The 18,784-nt window shown below is 39.3% G+C and overlaps 1 long non-coding RNA gene across 1 annotated transcript in view; it reads left to right on the forward strand.

The window, feature by feature from the left end:
* Nucleotides 1-18,784, forward strand: part of LOC145948983 (uncharacterized) — a 279,704-nt gene that overhangs the window by 130,352 nt on the left and 130,568 nt on the right. Inside the window, exon 4 of the long non-coding RNA XR_014427521.1 lies at nucleotides 6,660-6,689. This is a non-coding gene — a long non-coding RNA (uncharacterized LOC145948983). The remainder of the gene's footprint in view (nucleotides 1-6,659; nucleotides 6,690-18,784) is intronic.

Consider the following 18,784-nt stretch of genomic DNA (forward strand, 5'->3'; position numbering starts at 1 on the left):
CGTGATTTAATACACATTGAGAACTCTGTCTCTGTCCTAATACATTATATGCCGTTTCTAGAATATATGAATCTTCCAAGCTTCGTCGAAATGATCGATCGGTCATAGCTCGTAACCGTTTTGTCTCTTTATATCATATGAATATCGTTTTACTGTGTATATTAATATGCTGAAATGTATAATGCATGGAAGGGAAAAACACGATATGATATGATACGTCCTACATATGGCGCGCGTTAGCGATACATGGTGCTAACGAGCAACTCGATCGTTAAAGCTCATTAGAAATGAATCAATCGCCGATAAACGTTAATGAGGATGAGACGCCGACGTAAATTATCGATGCTTCGGGCGCGCTGCATTTGTAATTAAAATACTTTAACAACTTTTGATCAGAAACAGATTTTATTACCCGACGCAAGTTTTTTTCATATTATACGAATAATATACGAGAAATGAAAATTATTATAAATACAAATAATAAATTAATTAAATATGTAATGTCTGATTTACTTTTTTATGGGCAAAATAAATATTCTTTTGACATACTGAGAAAAAGAAAATTCTGAGAATTTAATAACACGTATAGAATCGAGGGACGAGGACAATCGCTGAGATCAGATGAGTACAATATCCTATCTGTCGAATATGTAATCTATCTGGAAGAAATCGCTTCTTCTATGAATAAATTATAGGCGAAAGATACCTTTTTTTCTCTTTCGCGCGACGTTGGGGACGAGGATAGGGCCAGAAGAATAACACGGATAGGATGACGGCGGAAGTAAAAGAGTAGGACACGGGGCGAGCGGGAGAGGATAAAAGGATGAAGACGGGGAAATATTCTGGACGGGTCTATCGTTATGCCACAGCTCCCGCAATCAATATTGCAGGAAAGGTGGACGGAGGCGAGTAGGGCAGGCAGAGTCGGAGGTACGGTTTCTGACGGAGGTCCTGAGCCTGGCATTTACAACGAAACGAAGAAAGGATACTCCGTCTTCCTCCGGCGTCGTTTTTCCCGCCCCCGTAGTTGTCGTCGCCGGGGGTTTCTTTCTCCCTCCTGCGATGCACGCCGACTCTTGACTCGGCTGTCGTCGAAGTTCACTTTATACCGACGTTCAACAAAGCCCGTCCAGGCCCCTCCGGGGCTTTATTAAAAATTGAGGATGCAATTCACCTCGCGGGAGGGCCGGCGGCGGCGGGGCCCTCTAAATAAAGGAAACCCGACTGAATGGGCGAGCTCGGTTTTTGTCATGTATACCGGGTACCCCGGTAACCGTCGTCCGCGGGACCGAGTGGTGAGATCGGCGTAAGGCACGAATTTACAATACGTGCGATGGAAACGAATTTGCGCCGCGGACGTTCGGCGCATGCATAAAGCATAGGCGAGGCCCCCGCGAATAGACACCATCACTTTTCCGATCGCGCTTTGCGATCGAGCGATCGTAAGAATGGGGCGCGTATAGGTACGAGAGTCCGTAAGATGGACTTACGTCTAAACAACTATTCCACGTGAGTTTGTGCATCGAATGTCGATCACCGTGTTAAGATCTAGACGGCATTCGTAGGCTGTCGCGCGCAGAATACTCGCGTGTGATTTGCTCTCGCGAATGTTTGCTGAAACAAATCAGATCCGAACATTCCTCTGTTACTTTTATTGCTAAAATAATTTTGACTATTTTAAATGATTTTGCAATAATTCTAACATCATTGTTTATTACATTCTATGTATCAAGGAATTTGCAAAATGCTATAATTTTTCCTTCATTTTTACTTTGTATAAAATATACGCATATTTAAATGTTGATGATTTCTAGAGTAATAAAGGGACTCTCTATTAATCGAAAATTATTTATAGATTTATAGATTTATATATTACGATGATATATATATATTTCTCTTCACTTTAAATAATGACGTGCGACCACAAATATTTTATTTAATGTTTCTGAGCATACTGCAGTATACTTTAATGCAATAAAATTCTGGCTTAGTTTGCGCAGTAATCTAGCCACAGTACGTAGTAAAATTTATACCGGCTATAAACGCTTTTTTTTTAAGAGAGGTTGAATTTCTACCTAAGTGAATTATAACCAAAACAATGTGCTTCGGATCGTTCCTCGCGAAAAGCGGCTTACTAAAATCCCACCCACGACTTCGCATAGTTAAACGCAGTTCCGTGTAATTAGAGGCTTTTCATGACGTCTCACGTATGCGGTCGGAGCATTGGTGCACTAAAGCAAAGTTAAAGACCGAATCAGCGAAGTTTTAATTATGTCGACAGTTTCTTTTGTTCCGTGTTAAGTTAGTGCTTGACTATGCGCGTATTCGAGATTCGCAAAGCGTGATTCGTGAATAATATAAAGAAATTTTGTGCGGTCGAATTTGACGAATTTTTCATCCATATTATTCACAAATTATAATACGAGTATAATATGGCGGTAGCTTTATATATGAAGATGCTATAGTATCGGTCAGAGATGAGTATCCATAGTACTGCAATTTGCAAGATGAGTTACATTTCTTTTTAATTATCTTATGCACGCGAGCTTTCTTTTTTACTTTATTATTATAAATGTTTCCATAAATATATTTTGCATGGATATAATATAATCATAATTTTTTGCATCAAAAATATATATAAATAATTATAACAGTTTGATTGAAGAAAAAAAAAAAAAGAGAGTACAGATAATTTATACGCTCTCTCATTTTGTAAATAATAGATTACAATAAATTGTTGAACAATAATTAAGTTGTCCTCGGATCCAAGATAAGTTTCTTAATCCGGCGACTAAAATCACCGTTCTTGAAGTTTTATACACCGCGATGGCCATCATCGAATTAACGCCGCGAACGTTAATTGTCGCCGTAAAGGCGTAAGTCTGTGGCAAGTCCGCGCGGGCGTTTAATTGCAGACGATACATAAATTCCGCGGTGCGATCGTCGTCGTCGTCGACGTTGTCGACGTTGTTCCAGGCTCGCTGGAGCGCGTTACATTACCTTATCCGCATTGGAATTCCCCGCGGCGCTTCTAATTTACGATAAGTCCGCCACGTCGACGGGGGATCCGGAGGGAGAGAGAAAGAGAGTGGGAGACCGGTGTCGAGAGCCGGCGCCTGAAAGGGCGTCGAAGTCGCTCCAGGATATCTAGGACGCTTGGGATCCGTTGCAAGGGTCCTGCGTGCCTTGTGGCGGCTATGCTCTTTTCCTTCTCTTCTTCTGAGTGCTAAGCGAGAACGGGCGGGACCTCCCGCGGATATCGGTTCATAGCTCGAATCGAAAAGGGGCCGGGGCTTTGTCGGAAGGGTCATAGATAAGAATTGCATTAGCATTATTTCGTCGACCGAACAAGCTTGTTTATCCACGTTGGTATATAAACTATGTTGGCGATTAGTCATTGACACGATATCCCCGGCGATTTGGCCTCTGGCGGTATAAATATAAGTAGAACGATCCACTTAACTCGATTATTCTCGTTGACTTTTTTCTTGACTTGATGCTTGACGCTGACAAAGATCTCTACTCGGCGAATGAGCTTTTTTATTACGGCTCGTTAGCAGATTTGAGATATTTGCTCAATAAACAGAAACAGAAGACGTATAATGATAGCAGAAATTACCTGGGCTCGTGACATCCCTGAGATAAAGAATGGCTGTTTAAGTAGGCGTCATGCATGTTTCACGTCATCCGAGACTCGCGGATTCACCAGAGTTTTTCTGTCGTCTTAAATCTTCTCTCGGGAAAAGAGGTCTCCCGCAGCGACCACCACGCGGCGTAAATCGACTAAGAATCGCTCTTCTCTTCCGTATGGTGCCTTCTTACACCCAGATGTTGACGCCGTAGCCACAGGCAAATCTCTAATATCCGTATCCCAGAACTCGACTATTCCGAATAAAGTATAGTCTGTAGCGACAGTAACGCAGTACGTAGACAGTTACAAAAGCGAAAAGATATTAAAGGTTTTATAAGCTCTTGAAAAGACTGCGGTCTCTTCTCTTCCACATCGCGCATATTTCTTACGGATTCAAATGGCGGTCTCTGTCGCAATTCTGGTTTTAAGAATAATTTCTGTTGCCGAGATGCTCGAATGTCAGCACCAGCCGTCCCTGCGCCGCGGGGAACCTGAGGTGTAGATACCGTCATGATTTATGGTTCTCGACGACATCCACAAGAACGTATCGCTTTTATGCCGCTTTTATGTTAACACTGCCGCTAATCGTGTCGTAGGAATAATATTACTGGATTAAGAAAATATGACAGGAATCAGCTGATTAGTTACTAATCAGCTGATTCCTGTCATACTTTCTTATTTAATCCAGCAATATTATCCCTGCGACATGATTAGTTACTAATCAGCTGATTTGTGTCATTCAGATTCATGTCAAATTATTAACTAATCAGCTGACTAATTATTCGATGAGAAGCGTTAGAAAATTCATAATTTCCACAAGATGTAAACAAGATGTATATGTCGTGAGATATTGAAGATATTTCATTAGAGCAATGCGCGCGTACGCGAAATTCTCTTTAAATCGCGAATTGAGTAACGCAATTCGGAGTCTAAATTTTCCATTTGCGAGGTAATTTCGTAGTCATGCGAATTTTATCTATGCACGTAGAGGAATGTTTGTTTAATGTTACTGCCGGCACGTCCTATTTTCGGTTATTTCAAGCGGCAGTATACTCGAGGCCGAACTCAGGCGAATAAGTATAAAAGTTGCATCCGCCGGCGTGCTTCCGTATGCAATGCATTCGGCGTAATGTCCGCCGGTACAAATGGAACTTCCACGAAGTGCACTTTCCGCGCGTCGCAATCGGGATTATCGTCTTCATCTTTTCACGTGAGAGAGGAGGAAATGGCCATCCCATCGCAAACTGTATCCACCGCGTCGGACATCTTTGTGCAACTTCTTGCTCGCACGTTCCCGAGGAAAAAAGTTATCCCGCGTATCTTTGTGCGCAGACATCGTTTTCCCGGCGATAAAAAGTGTAAAAGAATCGAGCGTATCCTCATCGCGTGTTCTCATCAAGGATCGACCTCGCTCTCACGGCCGGGTCCATATTATCCCCGTAAGAGAAGAGACGTATCACGGACATTTCCACGCGAAATCCGTGGAATTTTCTCGACGCGCGTATAACGCCAGAGAGATATTTTTTATGAGGGAAACACGGACGCGACGCATAAACGTCGACCCATCTGTTAGTAATTTGTAAGACGAGTCGGGTAATTAAAAGTTTGATGCGAGCATTAAACTCGTCGGGTTATAAAACGAGGGGGTGTTGCTTCGCGCCGACCGGTCGGGTCGGCGACTTTTGCTACAGGAGAGAAAAAGCGAGAGAGCTACACGGCGAATAGCATAGGATGCTCAGAGGGGGGAAAGAGAAGAGGAAGCTGCATCTGATGCATACGTCGGTCGTAGGAGGCACGGGCTGCAACGGCCATAAAGTGCTTTAGAGTATATAATTTTTTAAATATCTTTATTACGGCCGGCGCGCGTACCTCGCCGGAGACAAGGCATGAGCTAGCTCGTGGAGGACGAGCCGCGGTAATTGACCGAACGAAATCTCGTCCGTGAGCGGCGATAAAATGCGGCGTGAAACTTCTAATGACACACCTCTCGACTTGCGACATACACATATATATCCTGTGCATTGCAAAAAATCTTATTGTATATATTATACATAAGTAGATATATAAAATTTTATATAAATCAGGACACTTCTTTACGCACGTTTCAATTTATTTAACATTAACAAAATTTAATGAAAAAGAGATCAAAGAAAATGTGCATTTATATGACGAAATAAATAATCTCACGATTCGACGTGTTATATCATTATATTCTATTCCTCGCATAAATTCCTGAAAAGAATAGAAATTTCGTGCGACGACAGAAAAATCTGCTTTTTGAGTAATTCATCGAATCGCTTTAATTGCTCGTCCATACACGTCTTCATCGGTGCAATTTGTCGGTCGGCCTCACGATGAAAACAATTCTGTACGAACGGCCAGCTGGCATTGCGGTTTTCGGACTGCAGGCCGGAAATAGACGGTAAGATATCGAGAAAATCCAATGAAAGGGAGTTAATTACAAGCTCGTCCCCGCTCGAGCTTCTCGCACGGTCGTGACATACCGCAAAGCCTCTCTCCCTCGATCGACAATTTAGCGCACACAGAGTAATATGAGGCGATTCTGAGCTTGACTGTGGGGGATATGTCGATTCCGTGCAAACGGGACTGCATTAAAAGCCCACTGTGTGTCATATTGAGGGGATTTGTAATATGTGCTCGTACATATATCATTCCTGTTCAAACGCGAATTCGAAAAATGACTGGATTATTACAAGTGTGTTTTAGAGATCGTACATATAAGTACGAATGTGGTTACAGCATGTTTATTTGAATAATAATAACGCGCGTATATCTGATTGAATTTACATTTTTTTTTTCTAAAGATATTCTCTCCAAAAAAGGCATGTTATTGATTCTCGAAAGTCTCGAAATCCTTTCGAAAATCTCGAAATGTGTAGCCTTTTTAGAGAAGGATATCTATTTAATAAATCGAATAAGAAACTCAATATAAATAATAATTTTATTTTTCAAAATATCAATTATTTTAAATTTCACTGTATAATTTCGATGTATTTATATTTTACAGATTACAACTCCACTGCTGTGCATCGGATCGGTGAGTCATTAATTTTTACTTCAATTTTGGATAATATCACGTATGAGAGAAAGAGATTGCAAACAATATGAGATTTTATTGTACGTCTTGAGGGAAAAAATAATATTTATACCGGCAAAATGTTCATTTTTTGTTTGACACGCTCAAGCACTCAGTTATATTTTAGGCTTATTTTATTACGCGATTTAAAGCGATTCACATTGTAATTTGTCCACGGTTTACATATTTTTCCGATAGAGAATAATACCGCGCGCGTATTAGGAATATAATATATTCGCAATCAAATACGTCATTGACTTTGTATCTTTTTGACTTATGAAACATTCACTTTCACACGATGGAAAGCAGCAGAGAATCGCGCAATAGATCGTATCTGCGGATCAATTTATAGAGCTCTATCGCGGATAATTAAAATCTTTTAGTGCACTTAGAAAGAGCGTGTCTGATTATTTCTTTAAAATATATTTATAGATAAAAAAACACTACATTTGCGTGAGATAATTTATCGAGTAAATAAAATATACAGGAAACGTATTTCATCGACATTTACTTTGATAATGTCTTGATCGTCAGTTTGCATGGTACAAGAAACAAGGTAGGTGTTATTTTATGATATGCCTAATGTGTTCTTTCAAAGCGAATAGTATTCGGATTACGAAGCCGATCGTATTTGGCTGAATCCAAAATTCCATAAACCGCAGAAACGTAAAATAAAATCATTTAAACGACGACTCGTATGTATTCGCGTTGTTATTAGCCCTTAATCCAGCTGTTACTGTCGTGCGCACCGAATCCCATTCCCGTTAATCAAAATGTTACGGCCTATCCGTATGGGGTATCGCACGGGCTGAACCGTTAAATTCACGTACCAGACGTTCACTTGCAGTTTTGCATACAACCGATGAACGTGTGCCGGCATGAATCGGCAACGCAAGTCGTTATTACATTCCGGCCGGTATCTTTTTTCCTCATGTATTAGTGGCAGATTACTACTCGCACGTCGGTTTGATCATTGGCTCATAAATTATAAGGTCGACGAACGCGTGTTCTTTACGCAAATCCTACGTTGTAGCGGGTAATCATAGCGCACTGGTGCGACATAAAATATATAGAGATTTATAAGGCAGATATTTAAGCGTTTCTTTCACGCTGCGCGAGATGCTTGTGGTTTTCGGATTCATTTCCTATCGAATTATTGTCGAGAAAATAATACGTCAGGCTTTTTGTTAAATTTTTACAGATGAAATATGTCTTGACAATTTTTTTATCTATCTCTTTACTAAATTAATATCTTTTATTTAGAGCAATCAATGTAATTGTATAATTAAATCTTACTTAAATTTTATTGATTAAATTTTTAATGAATCGTTGCTTAAAGAGTTATTAATATTTTATTTACTTGAACAAATTCTAGAATTAAGCATGAAAATAAGAAGTTATTGCAATCTTGATGAGAATCTTGTTCTCAGTAGTCTGAACACTATAAGATATCAATCTGAGAGAGACAATTTATGTATATTCAAGCGTCTACTTTATCTTTATAGCAACCTTTATTTTTCTTGATGCCTAAAGAATATTCCGGCGACATTATAACGACGTCGTTAAAACGTACTGACAGGACCGAGAATGAATGATGTAGGTCCAGCCCTATACTACGGGGGTCTAAGAGAATCATCCTGACTTATCTTACCTATTATTCAAATCAATCTTAATCGGATGTAGCTATATAATATCATGCTATAAATTAGTAATTAAAATCAAAATTTGACTCCCTTATTAAAAACTAAATGTATTATTTGTTAGCAATTAGTTTCAACGTTATCGATCATGTAATAAAACGCATGATTAATATACGAAAATGATATATAATTATCATTTATACATGTGATATGTTAACTAAATGCGTGGAACATCAAGTTGCTGGAGAATTCGCGTTGATACCTGTTATTAAATCATTGGCGATGTGTTTCAAAAGCGCAATTTAAATCCCATCTTTGAGCTACACAACTCATACATATTCATTCCGAGGTTTTAATTTTAGAGCAGATCGTAAGATCTCTGAATGCTATGGCTACGGCCGACATTAAAGTGCCACGAGTCTAAAAAGGCCAGTGACGAGGATCACAAGATGATATTGCTGCAGGGGAAATTGCGCTAGAATCTCCAACATAGTCCTCTCACTAGTCGATAAATTGTGTATATAACATTTTTAAATCATTATCTTCTATTAAAAGAAAATTAAGATTAAATCTTTTTCGTAATTATAATATGAAACTTTATGTTATCTAATTACGTATTGCAGATATGTATACACATACTTTTAAAGATTATTAAATCTATGCTTTTTAGAGTCATATCTCAATAATTAGAATTATTCATATATTATATTTTATATACTTTTTTGGAAACATTAATTATAATTTCTTTTTTCAATTTAAATTATTACTGAATAGCTAAAAAATACATAATATTTTAACAAATATTTTTATAAATAATATTTTTATTTAATTAATAAAGTGAATTATTTAAAAATATTCTTTATTTCAAGCATTCACTAATATCTATTACATTGTAAGTTATAAGTATCGAGAGTATGATTGGATTAAATCATTTAATTTATTCAGACTTGTCTCAGCGCAGTCACATATCGCGTAGCTCTGTCCTTACCGCCACTTAAAATTCCTTTGAATAATGACGTCGTCACAACATATTGACGAGAATCACCGCGGGTAACGCGCATCCAACAGCGCGATTCGTGAATCCAAGACAAAACCCTCGTATTGCTTCCTAGGGTAGTCCACGGGGTGCTTTGTTTCGTCAACCACAGGCAATTTGTTCGTTTGTTAACCGTGGAAGTATCTCGTCAGTATGAAACACGTAGATGCCGATTCTCCTGTTGGCGGCACGATGGTGGTACAACGTGCTAGGTATTCGTGAGGGCGTACAAAGTGTCGAAGGAAGAAGAGAGGATAGCAGGAGGGAGGACAAAGACAATGAGAAAGAGAGAGAGAGAGAGAGAGAGGGTGAGAAAGGGAGGGTGAGAGCGGAAAGAAAGACAGAGGGTGGTAGCGCTTAGTTGCCGAAGTACAAATTAGATTATGCGCGACGTCGCCGCGGGGGTGTCCCGGTCGCTTGTTCGTAGAAAAGTTACAGCCCCGTCTCATTCCTGACGCCCGTACTTGTCTAGCCTTCCCTTTCGTGTAGACACCACTGAAGACCCCTTCCGAGTCGAGTTTGATTGTCGAGCGTCCCTTTCGGAGATCGGTACCACCCGTTGACTTGCTGATCTCGTGGGAGAGACAATATTTTAGTGTTTACCTAAAAGTGTGACGTTAAAATAGCAGGAGTGATTCTCCAAGTGTCGGAACACCAAATCGATTTTTTGTAAAGAACAAAGAGCAGCTGAGAAGTGCCATGGACTGTGAAGAAAGTTATTTAAAATCGTGCGACTAACGCCAAATCGAAAGTACGTCTCGAGAGCGATAAGTTCGAAACAAACTTAGCGCACAGAAATCGGTCTCATAACGGCAAGAAAGTGAATGGAGGAGTTGCAGTTGAGTTTAATCGCCTCGTGAGAAATAATTTCTGTAGAAGCGAGACTTCGCGACACCGGTGACCTATAAAGAGTAAAAACTTCGATCGAGTAACAAGCTTGTTAGTACTCTCTAACAATAAGCGATATAATAGGTCATTATTACAAAGTTATATGGGTTAATCAAACGATTTTCTTGTTTACGATAAACACTGGAATTTATATCGCGCATATTTTTATATTATATAAATCAAATCTACAGAAAAATGAAACAATTTTTTCATCATCAAAAATATGATTTTTTTTCATGCAAGTTTATAATGGCATAAAAATATTTCATCGGTATAGATATATAATATATTCTTTTAACATATATTATTACTTTTAACATATATATTACGGCTGTAATACTTATTAAAACAATTTTAATTATACTCATTATACACGATAAAATATATTTTCGGAGGTTCGAGATTTATTATAATAAAATATGACGCCGATACTCTCGACGTAGTAGATTTTCGAGCTTATTTCCTTCAACTGGATTATTAAAACATTCCATTTCATAAAACTATAAATGTTACATAATAGTTCTGGTTATTATTTCTACAAAATAATATGACAGAAAACTAATAAACGCGCGAAGGAATTTCAGAACAAATTGCTTTCGGTAAAGCACAGTGTTATTCCTCGCGATTCTGTTTACGTTTTCTGCACCAACGTCAACCAGTCGAGGGGTGGCTACCCTTCGGTTCAACTTCAAATAAATGCTAACCGCATTATATCCGTCACGTACCATTTTCGTCGTGTAAGTTGAAATTGTGTAGGCTCCGCAACAATATTACTTCGATGCCATTAGTTCGCGCCGCGGCGCAATAAGAAATTACTAATCAATTTGATGGGGATATAACACGTCGTATATATCATTTGTCGTACAAATTGAATTACTGGACTGCCACAACATGGGGAGGCGATAAAAAATTATACCTCATATGTATACACGTACTATCTGCAAATCGAATTTTGCACGCTCACGTGTTATACGACATTTTTTATCACAATAGATCTGTTCCATTTTTTTTAAAAGCTTATTTGATCGATATCTAATCCGCAGAGAGTTGCGCGCGAAGGGGACTAGAGTGTCTCTTCTTATCTCTGATCCCAGCTTCTTCCCAGATCATAGGGCTAAAGGCCATTAACACTTAGCAAGCGATCCTATTTTGCATGAAATCGAGATGAGCCCACGTCAGGGAAGAGGAGGAGAGAGAGATATGTCGCGCCGCCGGCGCGAACAGCGACACGTAAGATCGATAACGCTCTCGCGTCGATTTTATAATTCATGAATTCATAATTCAAGCACCGCTTCTCTCTCGCATCGCTCCGAAATGGCGTCCATATATATAGGTACTTCTTGATCGGCGAGGCGCCGTAACGTTTCGAGGACCTTAAAACTTTTATTGCTTACAAACGGCAACAGTTCACTCCCCGTCAGTACTTATGGCATCTTTGCCGATCTCGTTGCAACAGCTGCACTTTATTTTATTAAATTATTAATTGATAATTTTATTTATATCGGCCCCGATATAATCGCCGCGGCGTTCATCGGCGTATCGTTTGTTTGTAACTTTAATCGTTAAAAGTAATAGGGTCGACGGGAAGTTCGCAAACGCGGATTATAATTGACGATAATTACTTCGCTTGTGAAATTCGATCGGTTTTACCAGAGTATGCGGAGAGCAATAATATTGAAATTTAATAACGAGTAATGGATCGTAACGATGCAACGTAATGAGGATTGTTCTTAAACAACGGTTCTAGGACACGATGAGCGAATAATTATAATTACGAGAGTATAATACGCAGACTCTTGAGTTGAAGGCATATCGTTTGAAACAGAGTATTCTCGATATAGCAACGATCTTAAAATTTTTATTGATTACAAACAAGAGTCATAATTCGTTTTAGAGTCGCCGATATGCGCGATCTATCTATTTGCTCCCTGGAAATAGTTCCGACAGCGCTAAATCCACCGCATTTAGATATTCCCACGATTCATTCGCGTCTTCCTCATAAAGTTCGATGGCCCGTGAAGCCTAGCGCAGCCTTCCTTAACTGATTCCACTTTTCTTTGTCTTTATCTTCGACGAGGCGAGCGAAATGTGGAAAAGTCTTTGCCGTTGTCTGATCTCGAAATGAAATGATAATTATCTCTTTCCTTCGGATTTCCTTCGATTAATCCGTAGAAGAGAATCACGTCGTTAGTAAAAAATGCAATATTACATATTACTTGTCATTTAATTTACTTATAAAGTTGTATATAATATTAATATTAATATTAATATTCATGTTCTTTGCACATATTACATTGATGAGACTTAAAATCAGCAGCTGTGCAAAGTATAAGATTCTCTATAGACGTCATCCTCTTTTCTGCATTCTGCACGCATCGTAAATTTTCTATCGATCTGTAGAAAAAGACATTTCTGTACCGCGGAACGTCTTGGAATACTGACGCATTCACTCAAGAGTGAACACGTATCGCGGCTTGTCACATGACAAAGTCCGGTGCACCAGCAGCTGGAGGTGACAACTTATTTCCTTCGCACCTTACCCGCTGTGTTCCAGCTCACCCTTTGTTCGATGAATAATATATGGCGATGGCTGTCTGCATTGTTTTGCGTATATTCAGACACGCGCGCGTTCACACACACACACACACACATACATATACGCACGCACATGCGTATATGTATACCTTGGGCACACCGGATGCTGCGCGTGCCCCCTCCGGCGTCTACGCGATTTCCCGCTACGTGTCCGCGCGCATAGCGACGTATCCGGCCTGCGCGAAAGGAACTTTGGCAAGTCTCGACGATATCAAAAGCACCGACAACCACCAACCAGGCAGACGCGCTTCGCAGAAAATTCCCTACGAAATTTTCGTCGTAACCTCGCTCCTCGCTCTACGTGACGGACATACGTCGGAATACTGACACGATATCCATGTTCCTCTAGGCGCCCGTAACGTCGAAGAGTGTTGCACTCTGCATTATATTATGTATGTTAAATAAAATCTCGTTTAGCTCTCTTCTCTCAAACAATTTTTCGATGTAATCTAAAATACGTTTGTAAATAGAAATTTTATTTTACGCACAATTTTTATGTTAAATAAAAGATAACTTTTTATCGAATTCAATTCTAGTGCAGTTTAATGTACTAAAGGGGGAAAAAAAAAAAGAAAACGGAAATACTGTTACGGTGCGAAAAACGTTTCGATTGGTCCCTCTCTCTCTATTGGTTTTATTCAAACGATTTTCTAAAGAGTTACATTTTCCAAATTATTTCTCGTGTATTGGCGACACACGCGCCTTCGTATATCTTCGTTAGTTTCCAACGGAGCTACGTGACACGACTTCTCGAATTATTTGAAGCAGAGAGCTGAATTTGGCACCTACAGCAGCGTTGAATTTTACAGCGGCAACCTCGTATAAACCGAGATAAACTTCGCATTGTTTCTCTTCTCGCCCTTCGCGCCGCTAGATTGCTTCCACCCTTGCACTCCCATCGGCATCTAAAGAATTCATAAGATCCAGGGGAGCATTCCTCTCGCGGTAAACAATTGTAAAACACGGCCTATGTTTCTCTTTATTTTTAGTTCGAGAAATATCTCAGCACTCCGATCTGGCACGCGGCGGAAGAGTCGAAACGTACCTTGTATGGCGAAATTAAAAATATTTTCTTGCATTTTGTAGAACGCGTACGTTTCTGCGGCCTTCATAAAGCGAGAAGTTTAAATGAAATTATTGTCTCGCGTTTTCGAATCACTAAATTATCTATTGCTCGTAGATACGGTTTTATTCTCGCGTCTGTAAATAATGATAAATTAAATGAAATAAATGCTGAATAATAATTATTTTTACAACTTAGACACTAGTATAAATGGCTTTTTGTAAATCAGAGATGAAGCTAATATAAAACAGACTTTTATAAAATTTTGCTATCAGTCCGATATGTCACGCAGATATATTTTTCAAAGCCATGCTATCTAGTTCAGGTTTTTCCATCGTTTGATATTTGTTTTATTTTTAATCATTTCGTATTTCTACGTGATATGTTGAGTTTATATAACAGAGATTCTAGCACGTTTTTAAATTTGCTTTATTAAATTATACTGATGCAATTGATGAAATATATCATTGATGTAATTGTGTAAATTTTATACATATAAAAAGTATACCCATTCCTTGTTTTACTTTAAAAATATTTGTAATACATCTCTTATAAAAAGATATTCCTAAAAGCTTTATTTCAAAAATTTGTGAAATGTATAACATATAATAATCAAAACAATTATAATTTTCTCTCGGCAATAATATCATATTATGGCAATCATATATAAACAATTAATGGTGGCAATATAAATATTCGTTATGGAATTAACAGAATATTCAATGTTACATTGATAATAAACTGTTGAAAGGAAGAGAGTATAATGCTATTGAGTGCGGATAATCAAATAGCTGCTCATTATTGCGGCAGGGACGCAATTGATCAATTATATAGTCGAGCATACGCGACAAAGTATCCGCAGATACAACACGGTCGTTTCTGCGGTCACCATATCAATGTTTCCCTCTACAACACAGTTGTGCGTTTGATAATTGTCCCTATTAATAAAACTTTGCGACAACAAAATAGCATAATTTAACTTGATGCGCTAAATACCATTTCATTTTATATGGCATATAACATCGTCATCAGGAAACAACACAAAAGTATCGCTTTTATCGTATTATCATTAGCAAACAATTTCTCGATTATTTTACTTTCTCTCCGCCTTTTTTTAAATACAGATTTTAAGAGCTATTTAAATATTTCTACAAGCCGGATGTGAATGCAATCGGATACAATGCGATAGAGAGACGAAAAGGCTAATCTTTGAGTACGCGTAAAATGAAATGAACGCGTCATTATCGCACAGTGGGGACTCAATTGATCAATTAGATAATTGAGCCAAGAACAAAGTGCCTGCGGAGTGTCGGATGCTGACGAGGATCGTTGCGTAAAAGTGCAACGCTGAAACACACGATTGTGCATTTGCGCGATGACCACTTGAGGGTCACCCCGTCCGTCCGTCCGTTAAAGAGTCTGACTCGGTCCCACGCGGGGTCGTCATGCGCGATCGGCGATTAAAAGGATCGTCGTCGTCGGTCCTTGTCTGGCCCGGGCATAATTCAGCTGGCCAATTCGATAGCGATAGCCTCGTCGCCGTCATTTTCGAGTACGGACCGTCCCGGGCGCAGTTCGCGAGAGTGGCTTGAAGAGGATTAGCCCGTCCGTCGGTTCGATTTCATCGGATCTCTCCTCGTGACTGAACTCTAGATGTCATTGGCAGGAAGGTTGGGACATCGAAGATTGGACAGGGAAACGATGAGGGGATGTCGCAGTTCTCTCTTGTTCGTACCACGTCCATTTGCGTTCTATATGTTTGTGAGAATATATGTGTGTGTCACACACACATTTCATCGTATACATTTCATTAGCATCGTCGAGACGAGCTGAAGGTTTCGAGTTTGTTATAATTTTACATGCACAATCTTTTATGAAAATTTCGAACATTATGCAAAATTGAATGCGATTTGCGAAACACTGACAACGTCACAATATGATGTTTTCCTCGAACGTATATTTCGTCGGCTTTATTCTTTTCATTCTATATTCGAGTTCCGCGGAATAAGACGCGCGAGGGGGATCAACGCGCGCTCCCCGGGTTCAACTTCACCCGAGAATAAATCGTCTGCGGGCGCCTCGGCTGCGCGCTGTCTTCCCAATTATAAAAGCTATTATGAATTTGCCGGGCAATTTGGCGGCTTTGAAAACGTGCCACGCGTACGCGATATACCTCGGCAGCCAAGTATCGAAATACCAAGGGGGCTTACGCGAGGCCTGGTGAGAGTGGCGATTTCCTTCTGGCAATTGCGAACAAGCCGGCAAAAATAAGACACGCGCGTGTAAAGCACGCGAGCGCGAGGACTTAACGATCCGCTAAGAAAGAGAGAACGACGTATCCTTCTCGCAAACGGCGAGAATATTTGTTTTCGAAGTCTCGCTTATCCGACATCCGATATCTCTTGACACCGACACGTCGCGTAAAGAATTACTGGCGCCTCTGCTCGGGCACCGTCTGCTTCGAATCGTCGTCCATTTTTCTCAACGATCCGGTGTAGAAGTCTTCGGTGAGGCTGGTTGCGCACCTGCTGAAGGCGAGCATCCACTGTTCTCCGTAAATATTTTCGACAAAAATTATGCTACTTTTTATGTTTCGATAATGCAAATATATTTGAACATTTAAAAAATTGATTAAATTAATAATTATTTATAATATAATAGACAGAAACGTCATAAAAAAGAGATTAATATAGGTACATATCTTAAGAAATAAATTTTGCAGTATTATTTATATCGTTACTACATATATGTGTAGGCGAATAGATCAACATTTTATTGCGATCTAAATTTTAATCTCAGATAAAACTTAATGACGGCAGATTAAGGAATTGTGTGCGGTTCAATTGACGATTAATACCTTTTAAAGCTCGCACGAGTGTGAGACTTAATTCTTTACCCTTTTATGTGTACGAGGCGTAATTGATACTTCCCTCTTTTTTTCGCTTACGTTCCAGAGCGTATTTATCCACTTAATTGTTCGCGGAGCGGCTTCGGTCTGTATTCTAATCGTTCTGACCCGAGAGCCCGTCGAGCGATCAATAAAATGTGCGGTGTACGAAATTGACCTCAGAGCGTAGCGCTGCTGTAAAGCTTATCCCTTTCATATTTCAGAGTTCTAAGCAAATTTCACCGTGGCAGAAATTGTGCTCGCGTCGTACATTATGCGTTGAACCCCGTGATTTCGCAATTCCCCACGTCTCTCACGCATCCACCCGCACGCATCCAAAATTCCGGGAGCACGCGATTGTTAAACCTACCTACGCTTGGCATCCGGTCCGTAAAGTTCCGCCAACGTGGCTAACGTCAGGGATGGATTTACTTCGTCAGTCGACGCAGTTACCTACTACTAGCCTGCGGCTACAACAAACCCCCGGTTTATCTCGGCGACAACCGCTGGAATATATCGTCACGGTTGAACCCGCCGCCCAAATTTCCCTCCTAATCGTAACGACTGATCACAAACAATTACCGCAGCGTTGAGAGGCAGCATATATAGTCATACATTGATACAAAACCCTCACTTGTACGAGATGTACGATACGTAATGAAAACAATTATCATATCACAAATGAACATTTAGAATTGCGGGCATACATTATTTGATTCTGAAGTTACATCTGCAATGAAAATATTTATATATATAAATATTTGTAATGAAAATATTAAATATTATATCTTTTTCATATATAATATTGCATTGCTTTTTAGTCAGAAAATTTTATTTAAATGCAAAGGAAATTAACGCCAGTTCCGTTTGGAGCCAGTAATCTTTTATACCGATGTTTTTTCTTCTTGAATGAATGGTAATGCATGCGCGTCTCTGCACAAAGGTGCGCATAAGCTCGGTAAGTGGTAGGTGAGCGCCTAATCGAGGTCCAAATTAGGGCGGGTGATAACCGCGGCGCCAGTGCGGAACACGACATGGCACAAAGAAACCCTTCGCTCACCCCTTGCGTAGGACTCGACCGTAATTTCGGATGTGATTCAGCAATATTTTCGGGGTCGGGACATATTTGCCATCGCAACACTTGCGCGGCAACGCCTTGATAGATGAGAAACAATATAATGGCAATGGTTAGAGACTTTCACAGGAAGCGCATTAGCGATCCCACCTTGCGCTTTCTTCGTTCAAATAAAGATACTCCATCATGACTTATTCTTTTTCGCAATAGCAGTTATTTTCAAGTAATCTCTTATCCGCGTTTTTTAAATATGTTGTGTTGAAATCACGACTACTGCATATGACTATAAAAAGAGAAATTTGTTTATAATAGGAAAATTATGATATAATAAAATAATATTGAATTTAACAAAGAAAATGACAAGAATTATATAGAGTATTCAATTAAGAATTTGTAGTCCTTATATTTTAAAAATATGTTTATAGTTACAATATATTGATAATATGATTCTCCTTTTTATTATTTACTATTATCCTGTCACATTATAAAAATTTATATTATATGTTTATATATAATGTTTTCTTTTGTAAGCAATTGTAAGCTTTTGAAATTGATTCACTCAAAAGAATCAATGAAAATAATAGGATATGTAAAACGATGAGGCATTGCAATCTTATAAAATGGTATTAGGAAATGAAAGATATAGACGAAGAAATACATCAGTAAAGTGGTGCTTTTATGCGTCTAAGCTTTAAAACGCGCGACTGGTTAGACAAAATACGAATTCGCTGAAAAGAGAGTGTATACATAAAGAGAAAAGAGAAGAAGAAGAAGAGGCACGAGCCTCTTCCTTGATTTTACATTACGTTTTCTCGAAAGAAAATGGTTGAATGGGTGAGGGAAAGAGGCAAGAGAGGTTGGAGGATGAAGCG

Source organism: Prenolepis imparis, unplaced genomic scaffold (genome assembly GCF_030444845.1).
Source record: "Prenolepis imparis isolate NDT839.2.m4 unplaced genomic scaffold, iyPreImpa1.0 SCAF_2, whole genome shotgun sequence".
NCBI lineage: Eukaryota > Metazoa > Arthropoda > Insecta > Hymenoptera > Formicidae > Prenolepis > Prenolepis imparis.